This window comes from Scleropages formosus, chromosome 25 (assembly GCF_900964775.1).
Source record: "Scleropages formosus chromosome 25, fSclFor1.1, whole genome shotgun sequence".
NCBI lineage: Eukaryota > Metazoa > Chordata > Actinopteri > Osteoglossiformes > Osteoglossidae > Scleropages > Scleropages formosus.
In genome coordinates this window covers 15,597,889-15,613,497 of record NC_041830.1, presented here as the reverse complement: position 1 = coordinate 15,613,497, position 15,609 = coordinate 15,597,889, and the positions used below count along the sequence as shown (strand labels likewise).

The 15,609-nt window shown below is 39.1% G+C and overlaps 1 protein-coding gene across 1 annotated transcript in view; it reads right to left on the bottom strand.

The window, feature by feature from the left end:
- Positions 1-15,374, bottom strand: part of LOC108921663 (F-box-like/WD repeat-containing protein TBL1XR1) — a 34,646-nt gene extending 19,272 nt beyond the window's left edge. Inside the window, exon 1 of the mRNA XM_018731247.2 lies at positions 15,075-15,374. The gene's annotated coding sequence lies outside the window, so the exon portion shown is untranslated. The remainder of the gene's footprint in view (positions 1-15,074) is intronic.
- Positions 15,375-15,609: the final 235 nt, after the last annotated feature.

The window sequence follows — 15,609 nt, the reverse complement described above, 5'->3', positions numbered from 1 at the left end:
GAAGTGTATGAAATCCAACAAAACTGACTCAGCCCATGCTTGACAAATTACTGCAACATTAGCAGAAAATGAAAGGACATCAATTTGCAGCCGGAAACATTGTGTGACAAATTTACAAAATCTTCACCTTTCAGTAGTTCATTCTAAATACTTTTGTGCAACAAATAAGCAGTACCAGGCATATCAGGGGAAAAAACAAATAAGAAAAAACTTGCACAATGTGATTTATAAGCTCTACAAAAATGGGAAAGCTGAGATGTCCCTGACTGGAATATGTAACCATGTGAATTTCAATTCAAACCCCCTTAGTGTTTACATGAGGAAAAACCAGTGGCTCTAGAGTCAAATGCCAATTTTTACATGACCTGCAAAGGTAGACTGATCTTAAATACCCAACAGAGCCAAGAACTAATGATCAGCTACATCATTTGTGCTTTCCAGCACACGCACATCTGCTGCTCACTAAAAAATATTACATTTAGCCATATTGTACCCCGTTTCCATGGCAAGTGTTCCCTGCAAACAATGAGCTGGTTACATAAGTATTTACTTGCAGAGTCTTGGGCCCTTAGTACTTCCACTTATTTATATATATATATAATTTTTTTTTTTTTTTATAACACTGACACAAAGAGAACAATGTAGAACCCCCCATTTATCAATTGTTTCCTTTCCAGTCAAGGGGAGTAAAAGCAAACTGAGATCAAATCTCACTGGGCAGTTTGAAACGTAGCCATTTATGACAGCAACCAGGAGTCTTGACACTGCACTCTGTAATCAGTGTCACTTCAAAACTAGTCTCACTGCCATTTTAGCTTTTGGTCAATGTTTTTAGCACATAATATTCTGTTATATAACCTAAGAAGCTTTTTTTGTTGTTTGCCTCTGAAACAATAAGTCTGGCTGAATGAGCGGATGATGGTTTTTGACTGCTGGCCCTGAATGAAAGACCTGACCCACTGACCTTGCAGACTCATCTAGTATTTAATAAACTTCCTCTCTTACAGTGATTTCACCTCATCACACATGCAGCCCTCCACAGTGCTCCAAGAGGAGTCGGTCTAAATCATTCCTCAAAGGTCAGCGATTCTTATTCAAGGAGCTCAAGACCAGATGTGTGCAGAATATAAAGTTAAAGAAGTGACTTTATTCCAGTGTTGTATAATATCACACTGGATGCCAGGATCCAATACATAGTACATACCATCAAAAACAAAAATAACCCGGGGGAGAGGGGGGATTTTTTTAAATCGGTTTGCTGTTAGCGTTAAGTAGTTTAGAACTAGAAAGCCACATAACCTTTTCTGAAAAACTATACTTTCTAAAACTTCAGATTTTGTTGAATGTCCAGTTCAGAAAGACTGACATGCACAAGATGACACAGGGTTGGCTGGAAAAGTGTTTTAAGAGACATTCTCAAAGTATTTTCACTTCACTGTACAAAAAAGCTGCTTGGATAATTAACTGGAGTAGATATGTGATGTACAAAGACAGTTTTATGACAAATATTGAATCAGGCCATGTGCACAAAAACCTACTTCCATTGAATTATACACGGAGAATATATTGCAAATTAAAAATGTAAATATCTTTTTGAGACACTATAGACCTAACTTTAATATTTGACTGCCATTAATACATGACATGGGGGGCAGCTTTTTGTACTTGACAACATTCGCAGACAATAGAAATTTTGCCAAAAATAAACATGACACATACAACTATACATTTACATTTATTTATTTAGCAGATGCTTTCTCCAAAGTGACGTACATCTCAGAGAAAAATACAATGAGTGCATTACATGAACAGGAGGAGAGTTAAAATTTTCAAAATCATCAACACAGGGCTTTAGATGTCTTATAACCCAGACCACTGCATCCTCTGGCATTCACCACCTCCAACACAAAACTCACTGACTATCTTATAACCAAGTAAGTAAACTCAACCTAATATTAATTTTGTTTACAGAAATGTAGATACAGCCCTTTAAACAGATCATTAATCAGCTTATTTGAGTTGCTGTCAAAGTCAGTTAATCAGACTTGAGATGATGTAGCCCCATGTAGACATGTGGATACTGCTAGCTAGCCACCGTTGACAACATTTATTATTGAGCAGTACCATTTTCCTGTATACATTATTTATTTCACAATTTCTTTTCATTGGATTTAATTTTAAAAATAGGATTGTATTTTCATACAAACAACAACATCACCCTTTCCAGTAAATACTTGTCTTTAACAGAATAAAGGCAGTCTTAAATCTGCTTCTGAGCGACAGCCTGAGAAAGTCAGTGCTCGGATCCACAGTTTTATCCTTACACATCATAAGTATACCTCTCCACACAGCAGAGGAACAGTCATGCATGTGCAGATCAGTTTGCTATCAGGAAGCCTTTTTTGTAGTGTAACAATGGTCTGTTAGAAAAAAGCTATGCATTATTCATCACAATGGAAAATTCAACAGGTCAGATTATTGTTAAAGATTAAGACTATTACAAACATGTGCTTATATACATATTGTACACTTAAAAATATTTTATTTATAACACTTTACATTAAGTTTGACCTTGGCAGAGTTACCCACAGATATTGTCAAGAACATAAATATGCAAATACTTCCAGCATGGCCAGGTAAGGCAGGTGCACAGCAAATTGAGAAAATGGGCCAAAAACACTGTCTCCACTGGTACAGGTGTGCCTACAGCCTAAGGCCACAAGTGACATGTTTTGCATTTCCAGCATCACCTTCTGAGAGCAGGACATTAACATTTTATTCCTTGTTGATTAAAACATTAAAAATTCACAAAAAAATTTTGATGTGTGATGGCTTCAGATTATTGTAAACACTCATACTAATGAATGATAATCAACCAATTATTTACATCCCTATTTGAGAACACTGCTGGGAGAGTACTGCCATTTGAGATTTCGCTATAGTGTAGGGAACCAGAAACAATGGATTTGCTGTGACTCCTAATGCACTGAGTTCCACCTTTAGTAATTTTTTCCCTCCATGCATTTTCTGCACAAACTACAAATGAACCAGACACTGTCCATGGACCTGTCTTATTAATTATTTATTAGTTTGTTCATTTAGCTGGTGTTTTTTTTCCAACGTGACTTTAAAAGTGAGCTCTCAGAACTAAGTAACTCAGAACTTGTATACATTTATACAGCTGGGTAATGTTTACTGCATCAATTCAGAGTTAAGTACACTACTCAAGGGTACAACAACAGAAGGGGGATTTGAACCCAAGTGTTTTCAATACAAGGTAAGAGTCTTTACACTGGCTGCTGCCCTATCTAAAGCACAATTTCACTATGTTACTGTTATCACATGAATCCTACTGGGTGATGTAAATGATACGAAATGACTGAATTTATACAATCAAAAGGAAATGGCTATTGCTCACATACATGTGCTGAAGCTTTAACAAGTATGCGTGTGTTACCCTGGTAGGAAAAATACTCTATATAAAAATAAACTGAAATAAACTGAGTTACTATTTACAATCATGGTTTGTAATTTAGTTTATACATGTTGTTTTAATATTTTCATTTTAAAGTACACCAATTCCTCTCATATTGGGGTTAATTTGTTCCATGAAATCACCCTGTTAGGCAAATTGTAATGGGGTTTAATTATCAGTATTTCTTGTGTGGGAAAAAAACAGCTCCTGGACAAAACAATGTATCACCAGAAATTAAGTAAAACACCAAAATAAAAGGGATTTTATGTACAATAATGCAAACACCGATATATTTTATAATATTGGTAAAAATTACCCTTCTGTATAAGAATTAGTATTGAATCTGCCATTTCAGTGGTATATTTACCTTAATCAAGGGTCATGATTGGTTGAGACACCGTCGGTGTGATGGGAAGCAGGAAGTATATACAGTAATTGGTTTTGCTATGGAATTATTGTACCCGCATGCTATGCAGAGTGAAAGATGAAGTAGGCAGTGAACAACACCTCTTGTGGAAGCAAAATGACCACTTAAAAGGGTAACAATGCTGCTGTACTAAATAACAACAAAAATGAGATGGGGTATATCATTTTGTAAGGCATTGTAGCATTTTTTTGTTGCGCAAGACTCAAAAATCCCCCCTTAAATAAAAGAAATAATAGGAAGAACCACAGCACAAAGTCGAAAATCAAACCTGACCCAAAGTCACACTTAGCACAGCCCAGCCGAGTCGACTTCCCCACAGACAGGCTGTCCCTAAACAAAAGCTGACTCTGCAAGCACAATCCTCCCTGCTAACATCAGTGCAGCACATTTGTGGTGATTTAGCATTCTGCAAAAACAACAGCACTTGAGATCTGTGACCTGCACACAGTGGGATGAGACTTCTCTTTTATGTCATCCATTGGAGGTAGAAGAGTCGCTATGCTAAGACATGCAGCCATTGTTTACTCATTATTTGCATCTCATTTCTGTATTATATACGGTACGAAGCGGGTAACAATGTGGGCCTTGGAACAAGCTACAGAACTGCTTTCCACTCACTGTATATTATTTTGCCACATTTCAGGGCAATTTGTCATCTGATGGCAAGTAAAAATTATTGAAGTCTTCTTATTTTGCTAAGCAATAATTTTCCCTGCCATTATCATCCCCCTAGTGCTTTAATCATTTCCAAACAGCTGGGTGTCTCTCCACCTTAGCCACCTTGGGGCTTCTGCTCTGATAAATGTCTACAGCCTCACACGTGGCATGCCTATTTCCTGATCCTGTGTCTTTTTCAACGTTTCCCAAACTGCCTCTGTCAGTAGCTAATGAAGTTAAATGGCAGGGAGTGAAGAGGACAGGGTCAATTGCCTGTTGGCTTTAAAAGCAGCAGTGCATCATTTAGCAAAGGAAAGAGCCACATCTGCAGACCAGGCTTCAAGAAGTCTTACACTATAGCGGAGCTGTTGTGTAGTAAAAAATATTATACAACTATATACCAACACAAAGACAGATTTCACATTGGGATGACAAACAATTCTGCACATTTCTCTAAAATGAATTCTTAAAATTGTTTACTGCTTTATTTGTCCTGTTTTCAATCAATTATATCAGAGTGGAACGAGGTTAGCTAGGGTGCGCATTGTTAAGCACAGGTTTACAAAAATCATGGGCATACATCTAAGCAAAACTTTGTTGCCTTTTGCACAACATACATATTACACACTTTCACAGACAATGAGTTGGGTACAAGCAAACAACAATTCCCACACAAGACAATTTACATTTGTCTTCAAAATATAATTATAACTATCAAGCAAGGGCAATATTTTATCTTGTAGGTAGCTAAATAAATTTCACAGGGCTAATACAATAAAAATTACGTAATTAGGGCATTTGTGATTGCATGGAATTAACTTGATAGTTAAATTTAAAAAATGTGCTTTTAGCAGTCAGCTCATTTCAAGATGGATGCACCACATAACACTACACCATGAGTAAAAGCAATGCATACAACAGAACTAAAATAGGTATGTTTTACAAAGGAGTGGAAGAAATCACTGTGTCTAGCCACCTAAGCCAATAGCTAGCAAGGCAAAATGCAGAAAAAACACACTTCTGGCCGTATTCTGAAGTACCCAACTGGAACCACAGAGTCCACAACCATGCTGTATTACAGATGGAGTCACTCTGGTAGAAGTGAGGTATGTTTTGACAGCAGGGCATGGGCAGACGATAATGGAACCTGGCATTTCCCATGCAGAGTCCAGTTTGTATTGACTCCATCTAATGACTGAAGGGCAAATCTCTCTTATACAGGTTTACTACACTTGCTCAAATGCTAAGCTGTTAAGTATCACTCAAAGTATCCAATCCAATACTTAAAATTTTTGATTTGTATCAAAAAATACTAAAGCAATAAACATGTTTGAAAACACTTTAAACTAGATGCTCTTCATTAAATAGTGTTCGCTAGATTAAAACTGAAAGTTTGGAATCTTTTTTTATACCAGAAGAAGGTCTCATCTTCCCTGTTTTACCCACTACTCTGGGTTGCAAAGGGAACACTCGACAAATCAGGTGGCCCAGCCAAATAAGACATTAATTTTCCAAGACTGGTAATGCTATACCATAAATTCAAAAACCAAAGCATACCCTGTAAAAGACCTTCAACCATGCTTTTCTTCCAAATGAATTCTGAAACACTCCCAAGGGTGATTTAAGCACCCAGGTCAACGGATAATAAGCCATGTGACACTGTAGCTGCAGGGTGCATTTTTCTAGATGAAGACTCACCCCTAATAGTCTGGAACACAAGCTAAAATCGGGATAAAGACATCCGAGATTTGCAACTAATGAATATTCATGCATTTCAATACCCTTCCCTTTAAAGAGTCCCTTCAACTTAATATTGTCAAATTTTACAAATAAGATTAACTGTCAGATTAACTACTTGGCAAAGAAAAGCAAATGGTTTTTCCAATACAAAAACAATTCACTAATACTTAGACTTGTTATTGGACCCATTTTGTTGCTATATGCTCTTTGCTTTTTATTTTAGCTGTTTATTTTACAACTGATGAATGCGGCAACTTGAGAAATTAAAGTAGGTTTGCTTCTATATAACTCATATGGATATAAATACTATACAAATTATCTTTGAGGACATATTCTACACAGCACTTCATATATCAAATGCTTACTTTATAACTGTAAACATACGCATTTCACATCCAAAGAACTTGTGTTGTGATATTACATGACACACTGCTATACATCTTCTGAGTACAAGAATTTGTGAAAAGCAATGTTATTACAAGCAAAACAACCGGTCACTGAGTTCGAATGTTACTCTATTTATCTTGAACTTCTTTTAAAAAAAACATTCTCTTGGGCCATCATTCAGATGATGTGCCACAGATAGAGACTGTGCTGAATCATATCTCCGGCAGTAAACATTTGCTGAGCGGATACCTCTTTCCAAAGCCATTCCTTAAAACAGACTAAGTGATATACTGTTTGGCAGCCACTGTTAATCGGTGACAAGAAACAGAAGTCACTCAATGCTGACACCAAACAAGATGAATTTCCTTGGTCATTAAATGACTGGTAACTTTTTCTTCAACAAAAAAGAGTCTCTGGTATGAAATAAGTTTAAAAGTTACTGATGAATTACACGAAAAATACAAGAAATCTAATTTTAGATCAGTAAGGGAGAGGGGAAAAATATTAAGAAAAAGTAAGATCATTTCTTTACAGAGCACAAGCTTCCATTTTCACAAAATCCTCTATCAACACATAAATCACATTAAAATCCAAATATGTGTTTAGCTACAACAGAGACTATTAGTAACAAATGGAGTTGTGCTGTTAAAAAAAAAAAAAAAAAAAAAAAAAATAGCAAGAAAAAATGTATGACTCATTTTACATTTCCCACCTCTTCAGAAAGTCTATGTCCACAACCAGTGTTTCACCATGCAATGTGAGGTGCTACCACGTGCTTGTGGTGACGACAACATGAAGAGTGACTAAAAAAGAAGAGCAGGCTTCTGCCGCCTGGTTTGAGACAGCACTTTCCAAATTAACACGTCAAGAAGCACCGAGAAAGACTTAAGGGCTGACTGCAGAGTTATGAATGTGACGTTTCATCTCAAAATTAAGTACCAAAAAGTCACGCAGCACAATTAGTCCTGCACGTTTTGTGTAATTTAATTCTCAAAATTCTGTCTGAGAACAAAGTAGCCTAATCCTAAAATATCTACGCAATTTTGAAGGATGCTGAAGAGCCTACTTTTTAATCTCAAAAAGATAAATATATATAATGTATACATTCAATCAGTTTACACGCTCACACACACTGACTGAAATCTCCTGTCCCAAGCGGGGTCACGGCAAGCCGGAGCCTAACCTGGCAACACAGGGCGTAAGGCTGGAGGGGGAGGGGACGTACCCAGGACGGGACGCCAGTCCGCCGCAAGGCACCTCAAGTGGGACTCGAACCCCAGACCCACCAGAGAGCACGCACAGGCCAAGTCTGCTGCACTGCTGCACCCCCCTACTTCAATCAGTTCAACAAGTCCCATTTTATACAAGTGACTTTTGGTACAACTATGAGTAGACAGTTTTCGGTACAGTTGCTATGGGCATTCTAACATGGACCTGTATCCAACACAACTGGGGATCCAAACTGTTCCCACTCTTTTCTCTTATGTTTTACAGTACAAGCTACTTACTTTTGTGTTCTCATGAGTTTTTCCAGTTAATCACAGTGAATTAAGCACAACAGAGAAGACAAACCATCTCTCAATAGTAATAATTCATGGAAATATGTGACTCTGCACTGTTAAAAAAAATATTTAATTTAATTAAAAAAATATCATTCTATTTATTTGCAGGGAACAGTGTGGAATGGGTGGCCCAACCTTTTTCTCCCAGTGCAAGTATATAAATTTCATGTTACTCGAGTACAGGCATATAAATCTTCTCCATCACGGATGGCAAGTGAATGAAAAGCACACAACGTCACGTCACTGCAAGCCACACATTGACAGTCACAGCTGAAAATCCGAGTCTGACTCTTGTCTTGTATCTTCCTTCTGGTCTGCAGAGATCAAGTTCAATCCTCAAACATGAAACTGAAGTGTGGTGGTCATTAACATGTATATATAATGAACATTTTAAACTGAACTTGGCCTCTCATATGCAGTCAACTGCAATGCAGTGCAATTTCTGTTAAATTCAATTAAAAAAAAAAAACACATTAGCAGTAAATTGCTTTGTTAATTCTAATTATACATTTCAAAGGTATTTTACCAAATGTTTAAACCCATTTTTATAGTTAAAACTGCATATTTCTGATATGACTAATACTAATTCTAGCCAAATACAGCCAATTTAAATTGTCATACAGTAATACTGGCACTATGCCAGCTGCTAAGTCAACACAATTGCCACCATCTTGTTTCTATGAAAACAAGAGTAAACATGCAGGTTCCCGGTAGCATATTAGGTCAGGGGACTTCATTTACCCATGACCAACACTAACTAGCTGCTTAGTCACTATATTTCGTACTACCATCTTGTATGTTTGGTTGAACTGAAATGAGACTCCACACCCACCTGCTTACATAGCCAGCCACTGTAAACAAAATCTTGCCTGTCAAATTGATAATGGTTTATGAGCTAATTATGGTTAAAGATCAAATACAACTTCATATAACAACCATGCTACACAATTCTAATACTGTCAAATTATATTCCAAATGAAATACACATACTTTTTTGCAAAAAAAAAAAAAAAAAAAAAAAAACTATTTTCAAAGAGAGATAAACCATTGCACATCTTTCCCCACTTACAAATATTTCTGGATTTTATGTATATTTACTTCACACTATCTGAAGGAGTGATAGCAGGCAGGGATTTTTCATTATTGAAAGCGTAAAACTTATCTAAGAGACAAAATTCCCAACTAAAGGCCAGAAAAATGATGAATATGAATATACCATGAATCGTACCTTTCGTGATTTCCGATGATGAGGACAGTAAGGTCACGCTGCTGTACAGCCTGAGAATGCGGAAAAGTGAGCTTGGCCACTTCACATTGAACAACGGCACAATTGCAGCCCGAGTCCCCACTGCACAAACCCAACGTGGGCCGCCTCCATGGAATTCGTAGTTTGTGCCAATTTACATATCCTACTCCCTTCTACCCTCCCCCATCGCTTGGCTCTATTTATGGAAACCACAGAGCATTCCTTGCTTTTTCTTCCTTCCTTAAAGAGATACTTCCTCAGATGTCTGGTGGCTTGGACTTTCAGTATAAATCATCTCCCTTTAACATTTTTCACGCAATCTCCTCTGGTTTATCTTTTACTCGGTGCTTGGCGCTTCTGTGTTAGATGTCATGTGATAAAATGTTCAAGCAGCATAAAATAGGCTATTTTTATAAAAGTGTAAAAGGCACAAAAAGTGCCAGCTCACTTACAACACTGAGTTGCATTCTTATTGCATCACAGGCATGTTCCCTTGTAAGACTGTGTGGTCAACCTATTCACTCTCTGTACTTAAGTGGCATGGAGAGAAAACAGTCTGTTATAAATAACTAGGAAGCAAAAACAAAAAAAAAAAAAAAAAAGATTATAAAAGTCCACACTGGCAAAATGAAAGTGCAGAGGAGGGTTTAGCATACATTATTAATATTAGTCAGTTACCACAACATTAAAGCAAAGATAAGCTTTACAGGTGGCATTCTACGCAAAATTTTGCAGGCTAAAAAACAAGAGCAATCTACTTCTAATCAGCATATTAGTAAGAAAGAAGAGACCTGTACCTTGAGGTTGCAAGTTAAATCCATCAAAAAGCCATTTTGCAGCAGCCTTGGGAAGACACTTATTAATTGTGCTAGAAAAATAACCAAGTACTGAAAAAACTTTGATGATTATGATAATAACAGTAATAATAATGATGTTTATAAAGACTAGCAGATTCAGAAATAGTTCTATGTTGTTGCTTCCCTTGAGTATCGACCATAATAACATCCGAGTCCACAACTGCTTCCACTGGTATATGACTTTGACAATAAAGCGTTGAGTTAGCTGGGAAACTTCCCACCATTCATTCATCAGTGGAAACTGCAGCCCTCTGGCTCTGTACGCATTCTACAACTACTCTTATCCAACTTCTTAAAAAAAAAAAAAAAAAAAAAAAAATTAAAAGAAGGGATTTCCCAAGACAAGGCCAGGCACAGCAGCACGGGGGTGGGCTTTGTGAAATTAGTTTGCCATTTCCATGTATTGTTGCTGACCAAAAACATACACTGGACCGAGCACAGACACTAAACAAATACTAACAGATAAGTTTTTGACCTCGAGCTGCCACAAAACGTCCAGTCAAGGTCAGGCCTTGTGTTCACATTGCTGCCAAAACATGCAAGGGTAACCTTGCTAAACTAGTTTATCAAAATACCAGAGAGGCCTCAGGGGCCATTTCTAAGGCCCTTCGGAATCTAGCCTGCAAAAGAAAGAGGTGAAGAAGAGAGAACACCACAAAATTTCAGCACTGCTACAGAGACACCAAATCTTAGTACCAGAGACACTAAATTACAGCTCAAATTTAAGCATTTCAAAGGGCTCCACAGAACAAACATTAGTGTTCTGGAAATGGATGCAAGATGAAGTTCAGAAAATCTATTTATGTCAGGAGGCCAGGTATTAAACTTTGGATCACATGTACCAGTTTTTCCCCGACACATTTCATTTCTTTATATATTTACACACATACAAATCTATTCCTGTTGAATTTGTGAATTTACAGAATTTCCAATAACCTGGAGCAGTGGGTGTGAGTGAGGTAAACCGTAGCACCCTAGTGCTCACTCACACACAAAAAATCATACCTTACATGGTTTTTAGATTATGGAGGAGTCACAGAGGTAACCCCTGCAAATACAGTACACGTGCAAAATTAAAAGAGAGCTTGGAGGAGACTGAACGTAGAACCTGGAGAGCTGTGACATTAAAAAAAAAAAAAAAAAAAAAAAAAATCTACCCGATAAGTATTTTAAGCAGCAAATAATTTTATGTTGTCATATCCTTAAAAGAAATAGTCTAACCATATCATGACATCATGAAATGCATCCAAAGCAACCCTCAAATGGTTCTGTGCCTTTTTGTATTGCTGGTTCCAAAAGCACAGTTTGAGTCCAAAGCCACACATCAAGTGAACACAGCTACCAAGAGCACCTGAATGATTGTCGCTGTACTGCAAGACAACTGACATCCACTGATATTACGAGTGTGGGATGTACAACTGTATTGTTCTACCAGCACCCTGGGGGGGGAAAACATGTTTATGCTTCTGAAATGTCCAAAACATAATATCCCACCAGGTTCTATGTTGACATTATCAACACAAGCTGGCCGATAAAGTGTCACCAGCACTTCAAGAGATTACCTCAAATTCATTTGTAACAGCTAAAAGTCTGAGGCGTTATCATAGTTCTTATATTCAAAACATGTATTTCCTCACAATGCCAACATTTGTGGCAACACAGTGGAGCACTGCATAGCACCAGCACCTCAAAATGCCCGGGCTGTGGGTTCGAATCCTTCTCATTTTGCATGGAGTTTACATGTTCACGTGGGTTTCCTCCAACGGTCCAAAGACGTGTTTCAAGTTAACTGTTGACTCTAAAATGGTTGTGTTTGTGTGTGTGTGTGAGTGAGTGATGTTGCGTGATTGCTCCGTGACGGACTGGAGTCCCACCCAGGGTGTACCCAGCCTCACACTCCACCATTCTGGGGTGGGCTCTGGATCACTGTGACCATGCACTGGATATGCAGTTGACAAAAGTGAAAAATAAAACATGGAAGAAGGAACTTACAAAGAATAAAATGGGTACCAAAACAAAGAAATATACAATTGCTCTACTGAAGATGAAAACTGTATTTTTTGTTTAAAAATCTATAATCAAGAACTCATGACTGCAAAGATGGCCAAGATGAGGTAAAAGACATAACAAAAGCACCCTATGACCTAAGAAAGTGAAATACAACCTGCATCACGCAGCAAATACACATGGTATGAAAGAGGCAGAGGAAGGCCTGTAAAAAGCATCCAGATTTAGCTCGCAAACAGCCTTTCCCTCCCCCACACTCACACATGCTGTCTAGCAGCACAATTACATAACCGTGCCTGCTGTAATTGGAGAGTATGCAGAAGACCAAGATCAATAATTTACAATCGAGGTACTGTACCATCCTCTACCTAGGGTGTGCTCGACAAGGCCACGGTAACAATAAAGGCTAAATTACACCGCTAGGCAGTTAAAAGCCTATCTCACTACATTAATCTATAACAATAACACATCTTGTTAAACTCTGGATGAAAAAAAATTAACCTGATACAACAATCCAGTCACAAATACTGAAGAACGAAAACAGGAAGTCTCCAAAAACCTAACATATTCTTATCTTCCCATCCACATGTCTTGCTGTACAACATGCATAAACGATTATTATTAGCCTTAAAGTCTGGTTGATCATGGAACAATGTATGAATTTAATTTAACTAACAGCCTCATCTTTCAGCCTGCTTTTAAAGGCGTAAGTTCACAGGCACGTCCTCTCAATTAGCAACCCCTGCATTAAGTGTTAACCAACATACAAGATTAATGCAACTCGTAAACAACTATTACGCCTCCCCACTGACAACGTGAGGGGGCTGAAACGGTGAATCAACACTGGAACATACTTGTGTTTTTCGCTGAAGTTGTTCTCTTGTTTATCTCTGTTGCCGCCGGCCTGCGGGAGTTACAATGAAGAGAGGAAATGTAAAGGAAACGCCACAAGCATGTCTGTGAGCTCAACACGTTAAGGATTTGCATGTTTGAAGGATCGGTGTGACAGAGGTTTGACCATGATGTGCCAACCCCCAGTGCTGCTTCCACATGCTGCCGTTCCTGGGAAAAATTACACCCTTATGAACTGTGTTAGCGCTCCCGGCCATGTGGTTTTCCTGGAACCTGCAGTTGTGTTCCCGATGTGACCAAATCTTGGTGACACCTGCCTGCTCCAACAGGAACACAAGTCATGATTCCTACTGGTGTTGACAACTTAAATCCGAGGCCTCATTAGTTGGCCAGGATGGGTAATCGAGTGTTACCATCCCACATTTAGACACTTCATTGTGAAAACACACACTGCCCCTTCCCCACTGTCACTTTTCTCAATACTATGGTCGTGTTACTCCACACACAGTGTATAATCTCACATTGCCCATCCCCCACAGTGACTGTCACTAATACTACTGTAATTTTACTCTACACAGTGTGCGATCGCACACTGTACATCCCTTGGCACTAATACTACTGAAACATGACCACACACACACAGTGACATATAGCGTATAACTGAACTGTGACTCGATACACAGCCTATAATCACACAGAAAACATAACGCCCACCCCCCACAGTCACAGAATGTTTTATTCTGCACACACATCCTACATCCAGACAAAAAACACACCGCAATATTCCACCTGTCACAAACAGAGTTAAATCACATGGAAAACACACTCTGCCCATCCTCTACCGCCACTGATACTACTGTACTCTTACTCCACACACGCAAAGTGTGTGTAATCACATGGAAAACACACTCTGCCCATCCCCCACCACCACTGATACTACTGTACTCTTACTCCACACACGCAAAGTGTGTGTGATCACAAGGAAAACACACTCTGCCCATCCCCCACCACCACTGATACTACTGTACTCTTACTCCACACACGCAGTGTGTGTGATCACAAGGAAAACACACTCTGCCCATCCCCCACCACCACTGATACTACTGTACTCTTACTCCACACACGCAGTGTGTGTGTGATCACAAGGAAAACACACTCTGCCCATCCCCCACCACCACTGATACTACTGTACTCTTACTCCACACACGCAGTGTGTGTGTGATCACAAGGAAAACACACTCTGCCCATCCCCCACCACCACTGATACTACTGTACTCTTACTCCACACACGCAAAGTGTGTGTAATCACAAGGAAAACACACTCTGCCCATCCCCCACCACCAATAATACTACTGTACTCTTACTCCACACACGCAAAGTGTGTGTAATCACAAGGAAAACACACTCTGCCCATCCCCCACCACCAATAATACTACTGTACTCTTACTCCACACACGCAAAGTGTGTGTAATCACAAGGAAAACACACTCTGCCCATCCCCCACCACCACTGATACTACTGTACTCTCTTACTCCACACACAGAAAGTGTGTGTAATCACATGGAAAACACACTCTGCCCATCCCCACCACTGTCATTCATATAACTGTAATATTACTCCACATACACACACACAACCTTTAATCACACAGAACACACACACACAGCCAACCCCCACTGACATATGATAATGTTACACCTCACACACTGTAAGCACAGAAAAAACACACACTGCCCATCCCCCACACAGACACTGTGCACTAGTACTCACTGTACTGTTACTCCACACACACACACAGTGTGTATAATCACACAGAACACACACACTTTGCCTGTAATTAGGATAGAAAAACACAAGGCCTTACTTTAAGTCCGGGCTCTTCTCTCTGTGCTCCTGTGTGTGGAATTTCCTCCTCAACTATTTTTTTTTTTAATATATGGGAGAAGCGCCGCGTTATAACCCGGGCCGACGGCGCTGTTTCGGCAGTTAAATTCCCAAATAAACGCGTCGCTGTGTAGAAAATAATTTCGCGTACAAAAAAAAGCAGCTAGAAGAGCGATATGGAGGAGAAATTGAGGAACATTGTGAGGCTGTTAGCGAGTACAGAAAGAGCCAAGCGGTGCGCGAGCGGCCAACGGCTTCAGACGCTCGAGCGCACAGAGGGTGACCCTCCAGGCGGAAATGGGCCGGGCCGGGCGGCCGCGCTCGCTCCTGCACGCGCGCGCCCGGCCGCTCCGCTGCACTAGGGATAATTCACAATTAGTCTTGAGTAGAATTTATTTTTCTCCCTTCCTGATGAAAGAAGAAAAACAGTCTTTACAAGTTAGGGAAAAAATTAAAGATACACATATACGGCATTATGTATTATTAATAATGACAATAACAGTAACTTACTGCAG